Source organism: Schistocerca gregaria, chromosome 1 (assembly GCF_023897955.1).
Source record: "Schistocerca gregaria isolate iqSchGreg1 chromosome 1, iqSchGreg1.2, whole genome shotgun sequence".
NCBI lineage: Eukaryota > Metazoa > Arthropoda > Insecta > Orthoptera > Acrididae > Schistocerca > Schistocerca gregaria.
This window is the reverse complement of record NC_064920.1, coordinates 452,511,316-452,528,140: the sequence shown is the minus strand read 5'-3', so window position 1 is coordinate 452,528,140 and position 16,825 is coordinate 452,511,316. Positions and strand designations below refer to the sequence as shown.

Sequence of the window (16,825 nt, the reverse complement as noted above, 5' to 3'; positions counted from 1 at the left end):
AATACAGAAATCATGGTAACTTAAAGAAATACGCAATAAGACAATAATTACTGCTGTAATCGTGATTTATGATGGTCCTATGGACTTTACAAAAGGAGGGTCATAGTTCTTAACAGGATGTGTGACCATCGCATATGGCGATGTGTGTTCTTCAGAGTCCTCCCATGCTGCCCACAAAGTCTCTTAAGCAGTTCTTGTGCTAGGGCGTTTCATTACTCCACCAGCGCGGTTGATAATTCCTGGACTGTCGTTGGTGCATGTGGGCGTGCCGCAATACGTCTTCACAAAGAAAACTCCATAGCCAAATATACTGTCGGCCAAAGAGCTCCTCCACTTGCGCTTTTAGATGCGGTTGCGCATTGTCATCCGTAAAAATGGAGTCAAGGCCGAACGCATCCTTGAATACATGGACATGGCGAAGGAATATAGTGCCGCAATAACGTTGATCAGTGAGTTTAGGGTGTTTAGAGATTCGGAGATCAGTACGCCTATTTATCATTGTGCCTTCTAAAATTCGGTGGCTAAAACGACCATGGTCGGCAACGCTGGGCATGCCCTCATACCGTGAGAGGCAGTAACAAGTAATCCTCCAAGCAACATTATCCCACACGTTAATCTCATTGCGTACTACTTTCACTTAAATTCTGTGTTATACTGTGGGCAATGGCCTTGCAGCAGTGGATACACCGGTTCCCGTCTGATCACCGAAGTTAAGCGCTGCTGGGCGTGGCCGGCACTTGGATGGGTGACCGTCCCGGTGACCATGCTCTGTTGCCATTTATCGGGGTGCACTCAGCCTCGTGATGCCAATTGAGGAGGTGGTCAACCGAATAGTAGCATCTCCGGTCACCGAAAACCATCACAACGACCGGGAGAACGGTGTGCTGACCAAACGCCCCTCTTATCCGCATCCTCAGCCGAGGATGACACGGCGGTCGGATGGTCCCGATTGGCCACTTGTGGCCTGAAGACGGAGTGATGTAATGTAGCAGTTCTTCATATGTATGGTCCAAGTTCCATCGAGCTACATTAATTCAACTGCGGCACATTATAGTAAGCTTATTTCGTTCTTAAATTTTGTGCACCAGTCTCTTATTTATAACACTGAGATAGTCTTTCAAAATATGTGTGTTAAAATGTGTTATTAATTTTCGGTACCCTATACTTTCTAGCTATCTGAAATTTATGGCCATGATACTCCCCTCGGGAATGCAGCCAGATAATGTAGTCACCTTGACGTAATATTTCAACGGACCAACTGGTCGCCGTCTTCAGGTGAGTATGCTGATGCACAATCTCACTGGAACCGAGTTGTAACAGGATCTGTAATTCCTTTATGCACCACGGTTGGTCCACCGAGGGTGCCCAAGCAGCAGCGCTGTGACCCTCAAGCGCAAGTGAACCAATAGCGCACCAGAGGAAGAAGTAGACTAAATGATATATCGACAGTAGAATAGAAATTAAAAGGTTCGATGCTCGAAATGAAGACCATTATTTAATGTCAGAAAAATCAGATTCCACGTCTTACATAAGGGGAAACCTTTCTGCCTATTAATAATATTACTAGATAATCGTTTTCAGTAGATTCCCAGCAGTGCGCAGCAGGATGCGTCATTTGCGTCCCATTGTGTAGCATATAATATCCGCCATTAAGACAGTATTCTGCCACTGTGGATTTCTCTGGCTGGAGTAAACAAGTGTTATGAAGGTGTTTATACGTCGTTTCTGAGTAGTACGTATAGTTTGGTCAATATGAGCCATCCTTCAATAACAATGTGTTTTGTACACTCTGTGTTTCCTTATCCCCAAATCATCCTTCACTGGCCCAAGATGGGTTTTAACCTCAGTCAGTGGCATAAATACACATTTAAATTCGTATCTTGTTAAAGCTCTTGAAAGTTTCGAGTATATACTCCTAGCAAAAGGTAGAAAAGCAACAGATTTGATACAGGAATTGGACCACCTTAGAGTAGTTTTTTTTTTTTTTTTTGGGCAAATTGATTACATTGACCAACAAGTATACCATTCGCAACAGTTCGGATAGCCGAGGAGCTTTTTTAGCGTTTTTCTGAGAGTATATATTAGAAAATTTCAAGACTTTTAAGAAGATGTACATGAAAATGGTGTTTATGGCACTGGCTAAGGTTAGAGCCCTTCTTGCATTGGTAAAGTACGACTTCGGACTGAAGATACCACGAGTATACACAGGCTTATATTGAACACACTACTGAATGAATTTCTTTTATTTCCGCCACTGGTCACAACACTGTTGGTTCTTAGACTACTCCATCAATTATAGAATTGTGTAGTATGCCACAGATAAAATCTACAGTCGGTATGGCCAGTGTATAAGCTGTAACAGTGATAAAGTATAATAATTAAAGACAAGAAGAAAGTTAAACTTACAATTGTTAAAAAGAAATGGTTAAACGATAATATATCATTATTCAGGATCAATGTGTCGAGCACCATCATCACACTAGTTTGCTCCAGCTACAGATATCTTTAGTGGCAGAACACTGTCGTAATGACGGGCATAAGATATCTTACAATGAGATCGAAATGATCGCTCCTACATCCCGCTAGTGAGGATGTATTCTAAAGGAATTTACTGAAATTCTATTATCTATTAATATTGTTAATAGTGATAAGGGTTTCCCTTTAAGTAAGGTGTCGAATCAGATTTTATCCGATGCCAAATAACAAAAGTCTTCATTCTGACCAGCGAAACCCTTTAATTATTGTTCTACTAGCTGTATACCCTTTAATCTATTTCTCCCACCGGTGTGCTCTGGTTCGCTTGTGCTTGAAAGTAGTAGCATTGCTGCTCGCACACTCGCACCGAGCCAGCTGTTTTGTGTAAAGGAGCTGCGGATTTGGTCGGTTCTGGAGACATTGTGCATCGGCATGCTCACCTGAAGATGGAGCAGTAGCCCGTTGAAATATTGTGTCAAGATTACTACATTATCCGGCTGCATATCCGAGAAACTTATCATCAGTCAGTACACTCGGGAGGACTACGTAATGATATATAGTGGCTATAATAAATAATTTAAAATAGACCAATGACTTAGCACTTTCTGCACTCATAATTCATAGTAAAGCATTAGTGTTACTTCAGAGATGCGATACAAGTTAGAGGTAATTTACAGTGGAGAGTATATGCCACAACTAGCAGTATGCAGATTGTTTTTGACTTTACTTCCCCTGTAATTTAAATTTACTCTCTCAATTTCAAGTTTCCTAATTTCAAAAGTGCCTCTTCTAAACAAGAAGTTGCAAAAGATGCAACATAACGTAGATTGCCCTTGGTGTGCTCTGCGCAAAACGCTCCTATGCTCTTCACTAACACAAGGTGTTGGTAACTTCACCTGAAGATGATGATGTGGATCTTCAAAACACGAAGCTGCAAAATAAGTCAGTGACTGACGTAGAGAACTCTTTTATTTACATGTGACAACGGTACCGTGCAATTATCGACGGTACTTCCGGAGGGCACTCAGACAAAAACAAACATAATGATATGGTTTCTTGTATCTCCAGCGCAACGCGAACTGCATTTCAACGGAGCCTCCAGAAGTCAATTCGTTGTGCATCACGGGAATTACAGGAAGTAAATTTAGCTTTCCATACAGGGTAGCATAAGCAGTTACTCATTTTTGTGTACAAAATGCAGACAGTCCAAGCTTTGCAGCCTAATGATCGTCCTCTGCGGTACGCATTCACGGTTTCTTACTAATCGTAGAATTACAACCGTCCATTAAGATTATATGAGACGAGAGACATGAAAGGGAAGCAGGGGTAGGGAGGGGAGTGAGACAAGGTTGTAGCCTATCCCCGATTTTATTCAATCTATTTACTGAGCAAGCAGTAAAGGAAACAAAAGAAAAAATTTGGAGTAGGAATTAAAATCCATGGAGAAGAAATAAAAACTTTGAGGTTTTCCGGTGGCATTGTAATTCTGTCAGAGACAGCAAAGGAGTTGGGAGAACAATTGAATGGAATGGGCAGTATCTTGGAAGGAAGATATAAGATGAACATCAGCAAAACCAAATCGAAGATAATGGAATTTAGTCGAATTAAATCGGGTGATGCTGCGGGAATTAGATTAGGAAATGAGACACTTAAAGTAGTAAATGAGTTTTGCTATTTTGGGGCAAAGTAACTAATGAGCATCAAAGTAGAGAAGATTTATATTGTAGACTAGCAATGGCAAGAAAAACGTTTCTGAAAAAGGGAAATTAGTTAAGATCGAGCATAGATTGAAGTGTGAGGAAGTCTTTTCTAATATTATTTATATCGAGTGTAACCATGTGTGGATGTGAAATACAGAGCATAAATAGTATAGACAAGAAGAGAATAGAAGCCTTCGAAATGTGGTGCTACAGAAGAATGATGAAGATCAGATGGGTAGATAACGTAACTAATGAGGAGGTACTGAATACATTTGGGGAGAACAGGAATTTGTGGCGCAACTTGGCAACAAGAAAGGATCGATTGATAGGACATGTTCTGAGGTATCAAGGGATTTACAATTTAGTATTGCAGTGAACGTAGACGGAGTCCGAGAGATGAATACACTAAGCAGATTGAGAAGGATGTAGGGTACAGTAGTTACTTGGAGATGAGAAAGCTTGCACAGGATAGAGTAGTATGGAGAGCTGCATCAAACCAGTCTCTGGACTGAAGACCACAGCAACGACAAGAACAACAACAACAGGGTGGCCTTACTAAAATAAATTTCTGTTAGTGACATGTTTAGCGCCACTCAAACACTTGCACAAACTTGCCTCTTGTAGTGGGTAGTTTCTTAACAGGAGACTACCAAGCTGAAAAATTGTATCTTTCATTGGCAGAGTAGCTGACACAAGTTGGTTCAAAAGAGGAAACTGTCTGGATTCATTCTGTAGAATTCGTGTAATTTGTGGTTGTGTTGGGAGAGCTCATGAGAAACCAAAGCGGAACAATGTTTTATAGCACTGTACATGTACTGGACGGCCGAAGTGGCCAAGCAGTTCTTGGCGATTCGGTCTGGAACCGCGCGACTGCTACGGTCGCAGGTTCGAATCGTGCCTCGGGCACGGATGTTTGTGATGTCCTTAGGTTAGTTAGGTTTAAGTAGTTCTAAGTTCTAGGGGACTGGTGACCCCATATGTTAAGTCCCATAGTGATCAGATACATTATTTTGTAGATGTACTCCAAATACTTTCTCTTCTTCTCCGGTTTATTGAGATTTAGACCATGATAGCCACGATAACGCCCTCTGAGAACAGCTCTTGATTTCAATTGAAACTGAAACGGAAATGTGATTCTTACTGTCTTGTAGCTTGCCGAATGACGAGTTGAATTACGTATCATATACATTGTTTCTCAAATCAACAGTCCTTTTCTTCAACACGCACAAATAGTACAGGGATGAATGTAGTATCGTTAGAAATGTTTTCTGGAGGTCTTGTGACATTGCACACAGAGTTTGCGCCAAAACTTACTAGCTGGGGAAAATTTCAACATAAAAGAGATTTGTAACCGTCGCAGGCAAGAGAGATTCATTGATGCCCACCTTCGTACATATACTTTACGAAGCTAACTTATTAATCAAGAATAAGTGATGGCCTTTTCACATTATCTTATCACAAACACTATTTCAATTTTTCTAATGCGCTTATTAACTGGATGATTTGTATACAGCATTGTCATAGATAATAACTGTGACTACTGTGGTAGCCACTATCTTTGCTAGTCATACTTTTCTGAACGGATACGCTTTCCCAAGTGCAAAATATGCATATCTGTCAGTGCCACCTCTAATCGTGATTTACTTATTGCTACTACAGCCAACATGTCTACTGTTCCTGAAAACGTATACCGATCAAAACTTGTAGGTACCCCTGACCCTCAAATGGTTCAAATGGCTCTGAGCACTATGGGACTCGACATCTGAGGTCATCAGTCCCCTAGAACATAGAACTACTTAAACCTACCTAACCTAAGGACATCACACACATCCATGCCCGAGGCAGGATTCGAACCTGCGACCGTAGCGGTCACGCGGTTCCAGACTGAAACGCCTAGAACCGCTGTAAGTAGGCTGTTTAGGTTTTTATATTGGTAACGCCACGTAGCGCTCTGTATAAAAATCACTGGCTGTGCTGTGTGCAGTCTGTGGCTGGTTTGCATTGTTGTCTGCCATTGTAGTGTTGGGCAGCGGCAGCTGGATGTGAACAGCGCGTAGCGTTGCGCAGTTGGAGGCGAGCCGCCAGCAGTGGTGGATGTGAGGAGAGAAATGGCGGAGTTCTGAAATTTGTAAGACTGGATGTCATGAACTGATATATATATTATGACTTTTGAACACTACTAAGGTAAATACATTGTTTGTTCTCTATCAAAATCTTCCATTTGCTAACTATGCCTGACAGTAGTTAGTGCCTTCAGTTGTTTGAATCTTTTATTTAGCTGGCAGTAGTGGCGCTCGTTGTATTGCAGTAGTTCGAGTAACCAAGATTTTTGTGAGGTATGCGATTTGTGAAACGTGTAGATTAATGTTAGTCAGGGCCATTCTTTTGTAGGGATTATTGAAAGTCAGATTGCGTTGCGCTAAAATATATTGTGTGTCTGTTTAAGCACAGTCATGTATAATTTTACAAAGGGGTCGTTACACCGCACGACCACATCGGACGACGCCCTTGTGTTTATTCCGCTGTGTATTTATGTATCCTTGTGTATTTGTCTTTTTCCTGTCTTTATGTGTTTAACTAATAAGATTTATGTTGTAGAATTTTTCAAATACTATGTTATTTTCTTTGTAAAGATGTTTAGACATTATTTATTCTGTTCTGTTTTAATGCTCATGAGCGAAATTAATGTTTCGAAAACTATTCTCATTATTTTATATATTCACTTATGTCATAATTCCTGTAACACTGATGTACCTGTTTATTTCTACTCTTTTGTAAAGCCTGTACTACTACAAATTTACCTGTATTGTTATGTTCTTTAATAATGTATTTTGTACCTTTGTTATTGTATTCTTACGTTATAAAATTGTAATAGACACCAGTTCATCAAATTAAGTAACTTGTAAGTTACATTTCACTGCAAACGTTTGTGTTGGTCATAGTATATGGACAATATGTGAGAAGTAGGGACTGTTAGTGTTTGGACATGTGTTAATAAGTCAGTAAGGGACTGGATAACATCATTGCTGGTTCTAAGGACATTTAAAAAAAAAGTTTTTGTGAGTGCACAAGTGGTGGTTATGGACTTGCTATATTATCTGCAAGACTCTTCAATGGTGATTGTGCACCTGCACAGTCAAACACATGGCTGCTAGCCATCTCTACAAGGACTACAGTGGGTCTACCTCTTTGATGGCCCACCAGTACCATTATTTCTACAAGGACTGCAGTGGGTGTGCACCTTTGATGGCCCACTAATACCATAGTCTCTACAAGTACTACACTGGGTCTGCTCTGTGATGACCTACCTACCAATATACTTCAAAACTTCGACTGACTCTGCAGTGGGTTTGCTCTCTCGTGGCCCATTACCTGTCAGCATGTCAACAGTCGGCATTGTCTTTCCTTTGGAAGGACAACACTATTACTTCAAGACTGCATGGAAATCCACTACTTTCGTGTGCATTTTCTTTTACTGCTCAGACTTTGAGAAAAACAATGCAATTTTACTGAGATGAACGATCAGGACTGTCTTTATGGACTATGAGAAAATTTTAGCTTTTGACCAACATTGTATCAATAAGTGTGTGCATTTGATTTCTTTGTTATTGTAATTATTAAATTTTTTTTCAAATCTCTATTGGCCACTGCCCAAAACAATTTGTAAAATTTTTTGTGGGGAGCATGGGGGCTACGTAAGTAGGCTGTTTAGGTTTTTATATTAGTAACACCACGTAGCGCTCTGTATAAAAATCACTGGCTATGCCGTGTGCAATCTGTGGCTGGATTGCATTGTTGTCTGCCATTGTAGTGTTGGCCAGCGGCAGCTGGATGCGAACAGCGCGTAGCGCTCCGCAGTTGGAGGCGAGCCGCCAGCAGTGGTGGATGTGAGGAGAGAAATGGCGGAGTTCTGAAATTTGTAAGACTGGATGTCATGAACTGATATATATATTATGACTTTTGAACACTACTAAGGTAAATACATTGTTTGTTCTCTATCAAAATCTTCCATTTGCTAACTATGCCTGACAGTAGTTAGTGCCTTCAGTTGTTTGAATCTTTTATTTAGCTCTATTGCAGTAGTTCGAGTAACCAAGATTTTTGTGAGGTAAGTGATTTGTGAAACGTATATGTTAATGTTAGTCAGGGCCATTCTTTTGTAGGGATTATTGAAAGTCAGATTGCGTTGCGCTAAAAATATTGTGTGTTAGTTTAAGCACAGTCATGTATAATTTTTCAAAGGGGACGTTTCACCACACGACCACATCGGACGACGCCCCTGATCTCTGACCGTCGTACAAGCTGTGACAAACACGTCGGCTGCAAAACACATTTTTTGACACACGGAAATGTTTATAAATTCACGATTGTTATTTCACGTCGTACTGTTCGTTTTTAAAGATGTTTTCCCTTCTTTACCTCTACTAACCTTATGCCAACGACTACACGTATTCAAAATACTGTCATATTTAATACCATGGAAGCGCAAAAATTTCGCGTGGATCACCTTGTGGTATCACATATCGTTTCATCCCAGTTGGAAAGCGAGTGGCGCAACGGTAAGTTTCGCATCGCGCCACCTTTGTTGCAACGAGTTCTATAGCATATTGTACCGTCTCAGTGCGAACCCGATCTTGGTCGTCTTAACTTCTGGTTGATGTATTTGTAATTCACGACACGTCGGACTTCCATTACGCAGCTATGGCAGATTTCTTTCAGCATGTATTGATCTCTTTCTCTTGATCTGTAGTTATTTCCAGTAATTGTGCAATAACTGAAGGAAATGAAAAGAAATTGTTTGTGCCGGTCTGAGCGGCCGAACGGTTCTTGGCGCTACAGTCCGGAACCGCGCGACCGCTACGATCGCAGGTTCGAATTCTGCCTCGGGCATGGATGTGTGGGGTGTCCTTAGATTAGTTAGATTTAAGTCGTTCTAAGTTCTAGGGGACTGATGACCTCAGAAATTAAGTCCGATAGTGCTCAGAGCCATTTGAGTTGTTTGTAAATAAATTCTCAAAAAACTAGTTGAATTGCCTTACATGATGGCGAAAACCGCAAGTGCCTATGTCTCACAGGTATTTTTTAATTGTATTTGGAAGTCAACAAGGGTACTCAGTACTTTCAACACCAAGCATGCAGAAGGCATACGCGAGCGGAGGGAACGAATGTCGCTGCCGTGTTGGCGGTGTGTGGCGTGGTTGCAGCTCCGACGCCTAACAAGCAGCCCGGGGTGCGCGCGGCCGGTGGGCTGCCTTTAATAATTCCGCAGGCGTCGCGCCGGTGCCGGCACTGAGCCCGCCCGCAACCCTTCCCAGTGCCCCTACCCCATCCGCACTCCTCCCGCCGGTCCTCACAGCGCTATTCATTCCCCGGCGGCCACCTGAGACGCCCCGCAAGATACCGTCCTACCGCAGCGCGACCGTAATCCGGCCGCCGCCAGATATCTTTAACCGGATTTAATGAAGTCCTGGTGCCTCGCCTCATAACGCGGCGCACATTGTGTCCGTCTCCCATGCATATATCAGCAGTTAAGGCACGCAACAGGAGAAAGCGGAAAATTAAAAGAGCCTCTCGCGTGGGCTTCGTAGCGACTGCTGGTGATAGAGCACAGCACCGCACCGCATCTCGCTGGAATACCTAGATGAGCGCGGCCGCTGGCTCACGTAATTCAGTGGAACGATCTTTTCCAGTCCGCGGCGGTCAAACTAAACATCCGAGAGAGGAGAGTAATTTATGTTAAAGAAACACAGCAGACTTAGCTCGCGCCTCTGAATGGGACGGTTTTGAGGCCAGGCGGAGAAAAGTTATTCACGCTCGGTGGCTGAAGAGAGCGCGGCCACGTATAAGTAGCACAAGGGACTATTCAGATACTGTGGGCTATAGCGCCGAGTAGAACATCCTTTAATGTGTATTCCTTTGGGCCGGAGATACGGCCTCACCAGTCGTGCAGGTGAGTTGAAAGCGCTGGGTTTTATAATGAGATACTGAGTGACACTCAGTTTTGCATGGAATTCTTCAACAGATAATAACCATGAGTTCTGGGGATTCAAGATGTACATAACAACACATTACATGAAAGATTAACGAGAACATTGCTACGAATAAGTCAAACACAATACTGAGTAGAGCGTGGTATTTCAGGGCAGCGCGTAAAACTGCACAACAACTACACCTCAGTTCCAATAATCTAGCTACTCTGCTGGGGACGAAACACCTCATACGGCTCGCTCTCTGTTTCCGTAGATGATCTCTTGGTTCTAATTGCTGAGCCATACTGCAGAAACATACACCCTTTTATATTGTGAAAATTAATTACTGCTCTGGCAATAAAGGACTGCGAAAGTTTAACTTAATACCACCATGCACGAGGTGCTTTCAAGTTCTAAGGCCTCCGATTTTTTTTCTAATTAACTACTCACCCGAAATCGATGAAACTGGCGTTACTTCTCGACGTAATCGCCCTGCAGACGTAAACATTTTTCACAACGCTGACGCCATGATTACATGGCAGCGGCGAAGGCTTCTTTAGGAGTCCGTTTTCACCACTAGAAAATCCCTGAGCCAATAGCAGCACGGCTGGTGACTGTGTGACCACGGAGAGTGTCTTTCATTGTTGGAAAAAGCCAAAAGTCACTAGAAGCCAGATCAGGTGAGTATGGAGCATGAGGAATCACTTCAAAGTTGTTATCACGAAGAAACTGTTGCGTAACGTTAGCTCGATTTGCGGGTGCGTTGTCTTGGTGAAACAGCACATGCGCAGCCCTTCCCGGACGTTTTTGTTGCAGTGCAGGAAGGAATTTGTTCTTCAAAACATTTTCGTAGGATGCTCCAGTTACCACAGTGCTATTTGGAACGCAATGGGTAAGGATTATGCCCTCGCTGTCCCAGAACATGGGCACCATCATTTTTTCAGCACTGGCGGTTACCCGAAATTTTTTTGGTGGTGGTGAATCTGTGTGCTTGCATTGAGCTGACTGGCGCTTTGCTTCTGGTTTGAAAAGAAAGTACCATTCATGCTGTCGTTGCGCGTCAACATTGCCTGGCAAAATGCCACACGGGCAGCCATGTGGTCGTCCGTTAGCATTCGTGGCACCTACATTGATGACATTTTTCGCATTTTCAGGTCCTCATGTAGGATTGTGTGCACAAAACCCACAGAAATGCCAACTCTGGAGGCGATCTGTTCAACAGTCATTCGGCGATTCCCCAAAACAATTCTCTCCACTTTCTCGATCGTGTCGTCAGACCGGCTTGTGCGAGCCCGAGGTTGTTTCGGTTTGTTGTCACACGATGCTCTACCTTCATTAAACTGTCGCACCCACGAACGCACTTTCGACGCATCCATAACTCCATCACCATATGTCTCCTTCAACTGTCGATGAACTTCAATTGGTTTCACACCACGCAAATTCAGAAAACGAATGATTGCACGCTGTTCAAGTAAGGAAAACGTCGCCATTTTGATTATTTAAAACAGTTCTCATTCTCGCCGCTGGCTGTAAAATTCCATCTGCCTTTTGGTGCTGCCATCTCTGGGACGTATTGAAAATGAACGCTGCCTCATTTTAAAACAATGCGCATGTTTCTCTCACTTTCCAGTCCGGAGAAAAACAATCGAAGGCCTTAGATCTTGAATGCACCTCGTACTACAACATATTGTAATTCTTGTGATATGTTAGTACATCGACGTTCCTACAAAATACTTCCGCGTGAAGACAAGATCTGCAGGAGCGTATTACGGGGCGAATTCAAGCATTGCAAACAAGATAGAACTGAGCACTGTGTAAATCACAGTGGTGGTCTCTCCAGAGTCACCTACATGTGAACCACAGCCGGGAAAAGTTGATTAATTTCGCTAAGTGAAACAATTTCCTTCTCAGTAAGACAGTAGAAAGCAAGGAAAGTGTATCATACTAAATATTTAGAATCGCAATTAGGAGAACTAAAGAGAAGAAGGTAAAGAGAAAACTATTCTATTCTGATTAATCAAACAGAAAGAAAGCAAATGTAGAAACTTTTCACTGTGCAGTTGTAGCGAAAACTTAAATAATTTACCAACAGAAGACTGCATTAAATGTCGAAAGCGCGAGGAATACTAACATCAATACTGCTATTGCAACATAAAATTCTGGACTCTTTATTTATCCACTCTGTTAAATAGCACATTCTCTGAATGAAATAGTTTAGTAGTATTTTATATTTTTCATTTTGTCTTGTCACAAGTGCTTGAATTTATTGTACATTTTAGCAAATTATACAATGTACACTTATACTGTGTACCTTATTTGTCACAATATACTTATTACTGTTAAGTAGTTACTATGATCTGACAAAGAAGCTTCATACCCAGAGTTAAATTAAGAAGAAGCAATGAATGGAACGTATGTCTTTCTCATTTTAAAAACAATGTAAAATTGAAATTTACCTTCACTAGAAGTGTAAAGAGCATTCAAAATGCACTTCACAGTTTAACCCTTTCAGACACACTGGATACAGGTGTGTACATTAATTGTTGCTGTGTCTTAGAAATATTCTTCCTGAAAGAAAATCTCCTTAACACGTTTGTGAATGTTCAGCCTTTTTGTCTTGCACAAGTGCCTCCATATGACGAGCATCTCTCTAAATATATCAGCAAGTGTATGTAACAAAGTGCAGCAACTTATGACTGCCAGAATACAAGAAAGTGGCTGGTTACATATATTCCACTGTATTGATGAATGTTACTATCGTTCTTTCGCATAGCAATTATTGAAGGATCAGTCTATTTATCATAACAGTCAATATTTCAATGTTATTTATTTTTGTCCATAAAACAAAGCACCGTGAGCAAAGTACATTTTAAAATTGGGTCCATATAGTTGTATTAATCGTGCTTCTAAATTGATTTAAGAAAATCAGCTAAGGAGATTACAGCAAAAATTTAAAATATCCTTATTCCAGAAAAAAATTACATTGGAAATGTTTAAATCTTCCATATACTTTACGGCAACAGCTATGAATCAGCCAAAATGTTGGAACTGTCAGTTGAAATATTATTGTAATTCGTAAGGTTTATTTCAGTATATCGCCAACTAACCCACAAGTGGCAGACTCGATCCACTTTACTCATAACGTAATGTTAAAACGAGGATGGTAAAAAAGTACACGTCTTCCCCGTGCTTAATGGAGCACTGGGATAATCAGTCACGGCTGCTGAACGACCATGACAGGGAATCAGGGGGAAGGTTATCACTAAGTGAGATCGCATCAGTAAAAGCTCAGAATATAACAAATAAACTTTCTTTAAGCATTTAAAAATGAAAACAGGACAACTTACCATACCTGATGATGCGTCTATTATCGCAAAATACATTGTGAGACGAAACCAGTAAAGACGCTCTACGTACAGGAAATTATCAAGACCCTGAGCTTGAGCTCAATCACAAGAAGCTATCTCTGCGCGATTCCGGCAAGAATTGAGTTGTAGCGAGCAGCGATGCACTGAAAACAACTAACTTCTTATTTGTATCGCAGTAATGACAAATAAATGTATAATGAAATGTTACTTACGGCTTGCGTACGTAACCGGCAATGCCAGGCCTCACAAATCAAAGGTAGAACTCCAGGTGATAAGTGTATAACTGTCATCGTAGATATGCATGAGCATATTTTTTATGTCTTTCAAATTTCAAATGAAGTGCCCTTCCTCATCGTGTAATTAATGCCAGAAATACTAAGACAAATCACAAGGCGAGTGTGGCTTCGTTTAACGATGTTTTTCCTATTTCTCTACTGTAACATTTTGCACTAGTTTCCGATTATTTCTGTACCGAACCATAAAATAACCCAAATAGTCAGTGTCAGATTAATAATGCTAATTGAACAATATACATGTGACGGCCCATTGTAGTTCAGAACGAGTTCTCCATCATACTTATGACAATACTTATGAACATTCGTTCAAGAATTACAACTTTATAGAATGAACTTTGCACTTTACAGATGAGTGTGCGCTGATATGAAACTTCCTGGCAGATTAAAACGGTGTGCCGGACCGAGACTGGAACTCGGGACCTTTAGCTTTCGCGGGCAACTGCTCTACCAACTGAGCTACCCAAGCACGACTCACCCCCCGTCCTCACAACTTTAATCCCGCCAGGTTTCTGCAAGGTTCGCAGGAGAGCTTCTGCGAAGTTTGAAAGATAGGAGACGAGGTACTGGCGGAATTAAAGGTGTAAGGACGGGGTGTGAGTCGTGCTTGGGTAGCTCCGTTGGTGGAGCAGTTGCCCTTGAAAGGCAGAGGTTCCGAGTTCGAGTCTCGGTCCAGTACACAGTTTTAATCTCCCAGGAAGTTTTACGACTTTTACTTCAAAGACTGCTTTCCGCTACATGTGAATAAAATAAACCAACGAGTGTCACAACAAGTATTCACTAGTAGTAACTGAAGCTTTTTTATAAATACTTAGCTGCTCTAGTGCTCTAAAAGCAAAAGCAAGAAGGTTATGTTTAATGTCCCGGATACGACAATGCTATTAGAGACAAAAATCATCGTTTGATGAAGAGAGATAACAGGACGTAGGTAGTTACGACATGAGAATAACCACCCTGGTATTTGTTGTATTCGATTTCTGGAAATTCAGAGAAACCTAAATCCAGACGGCCAGATACAAGTATGAACGCTGCGTCAACTACTGCGTCATTTCGTTCGGCGCATTTTACCAAGCAATATATAGCATGAAGAAAGTACTTAGGCTTTATTTCGGTTGGTTCGGTTGTTTTCGGGGAAGGAGACCAGACAGCGAGGTCATCGATCTAGGCTTTATTCAATTACATAGCAATTTAAAGAACTAACACACCTTACCACTTAGCTGAACAATTAACTGTAGTTAAAAATAAAGAGAATGAAACAAAACACCGCGCGCTGAACAGAAACACAAATTCACAAGAATAAACGGTTTCAAATTCCAGGGATATATTCCATCGTTTACGTAGCAGTCGCTGCTTTTTTCTGGCATAAACTACTTGTATAAAGACATTAGACTCGTTTTGTTATTACAATTTAGAAACAATAAAAATAACGTAACTCGCATATATGCAGACATCTACGTATTAGCCGGTTTAGGTTGACAAGGGTGGGATAGGTAATCTGCTGTGGTTTTTATAGTAGGAACCATCCTGTCGTTTGCCTGCAGTTAAGTTAGGAAAATCACGGAACCTAAGGCAGGATGGCTGGGGTAAGATTGGGGCCTCTATCCTTACGAATATAGCGCCTGTCTGTTTAAAACAGCAGTGCAACATTCGGTTTATCTCCCGTAAACAATACTGCTTTGCAAAGGAATTATTTAATCACGTAAACATATGTCAGTATAATAAGGGGAGATAGCACTACAGAAAAACGGTGCATGTTGCTGTGAACCCAGCGCCGCCATGTTAAATTCCTCAAAAGATTAGCAGACTACTGTTTCCGATAGCTTTTTGTTCTTAATTTTCGTCGCACGGGCGCAACAGTTGTTGAAATCAGTGAATGTTACACTGCATTCGTGAATAACACAGTGTTACGAAAGGATTTCCAAACAAACTTCTGGTCTTATATGCGTACTTGATTCAGCAATACGACGTTAATGTAACATGATCTTAAGTTTCTAATATCAAGGGAGAGAAGTATGTGCTATGGAAAGGCTACTTTCGGAATTCAGCATTTTCCTTAAAACGTCTTGACAAAACTGATGTTCGGTTTACGTCGTCTTATCGAAAATACTGAGCCCATATTTTGCTACGTTTGGTCGGCTCCAGTTTTACATTCATATGGCGCTCACCCAGAGAAGTTTTCGAGTTGAACGTGTGAGGTAACGGGCAAGTTGCGGCGCTCTGAAAATATTCTAAGTTGTAAGTTGGCGTGGCGGCGCGAGACGCTCGGCGGGCCAACCACGTGGTCTGGACGTTGGCTGAAGCAAGAGGGGACCAGCTTGAGCGTGCGGCTGGGAATTCCATGGTGACGCTGTGTCGATGAAAGAGACTTGTATGCCGAGAGTGCCAAAGATGGCGGACTTTGTGAAACCATCATGGCAGACGTTCCACAGTTCGTACAGAAATTAATAGTAGCACCACGATTCTGATGGTGTAATCAGATTTTCAATGTCTTTAATAGTTTAAAGTTTAGTATCTGACGGTAAATTATACAACTAACGCCAAGCAACGAATTTCTAAAATATAAACGGTTCACCCGATTATGTCGATCGATGTGTCTTTAGAAAGCTGTTAGTGTAAACCTAGATTGGTATGAATTACAGGCATGTAACTTGAAGAGTAGATGAGTTATTGGAGGTCAAAGAGGCCGATTACTGTCGATCGTGTCAGGCCATAAGTACTCCACACTTACACAAAAAACGGTAGCAGTATGCTGCCAAATATATTTATTCATCTATGTCTTTCTTTATATCCGAAATTTGCTATTCATGAAGAAATTGGTCAATTATTTACTGAGTTTTAGAAAGCACAGAGACGTTAGATTACTGGCCTACCTTTGCTTGCTATTCCTTTGATATACACTCCTGGAAATTGAAATAAGAACACCGTGAATTCATTGTCCCAGGAAGGGGAAACTTTATTGACACATTCCTGGGGTCAGATACATCACATGATCACACTGACACAATCACAGGCACATAGAC

The 16,825-nt window shown here is 41.5% G+C and overlaps 1 pseudogene; it reads left to right on the top strand.

Annotated features, from left to right (window-relative positions):
* The first annotated feature begins 659 nt into the window (after nucleotides 1-659).
* LOC126289586 (5S ribosomal RNA) lies at nucleotides 660-777 on the top strand (annotated as a pseudogene).
* Nucleotides 778-16,825: the final 16,048 nt, after the last annotated feature.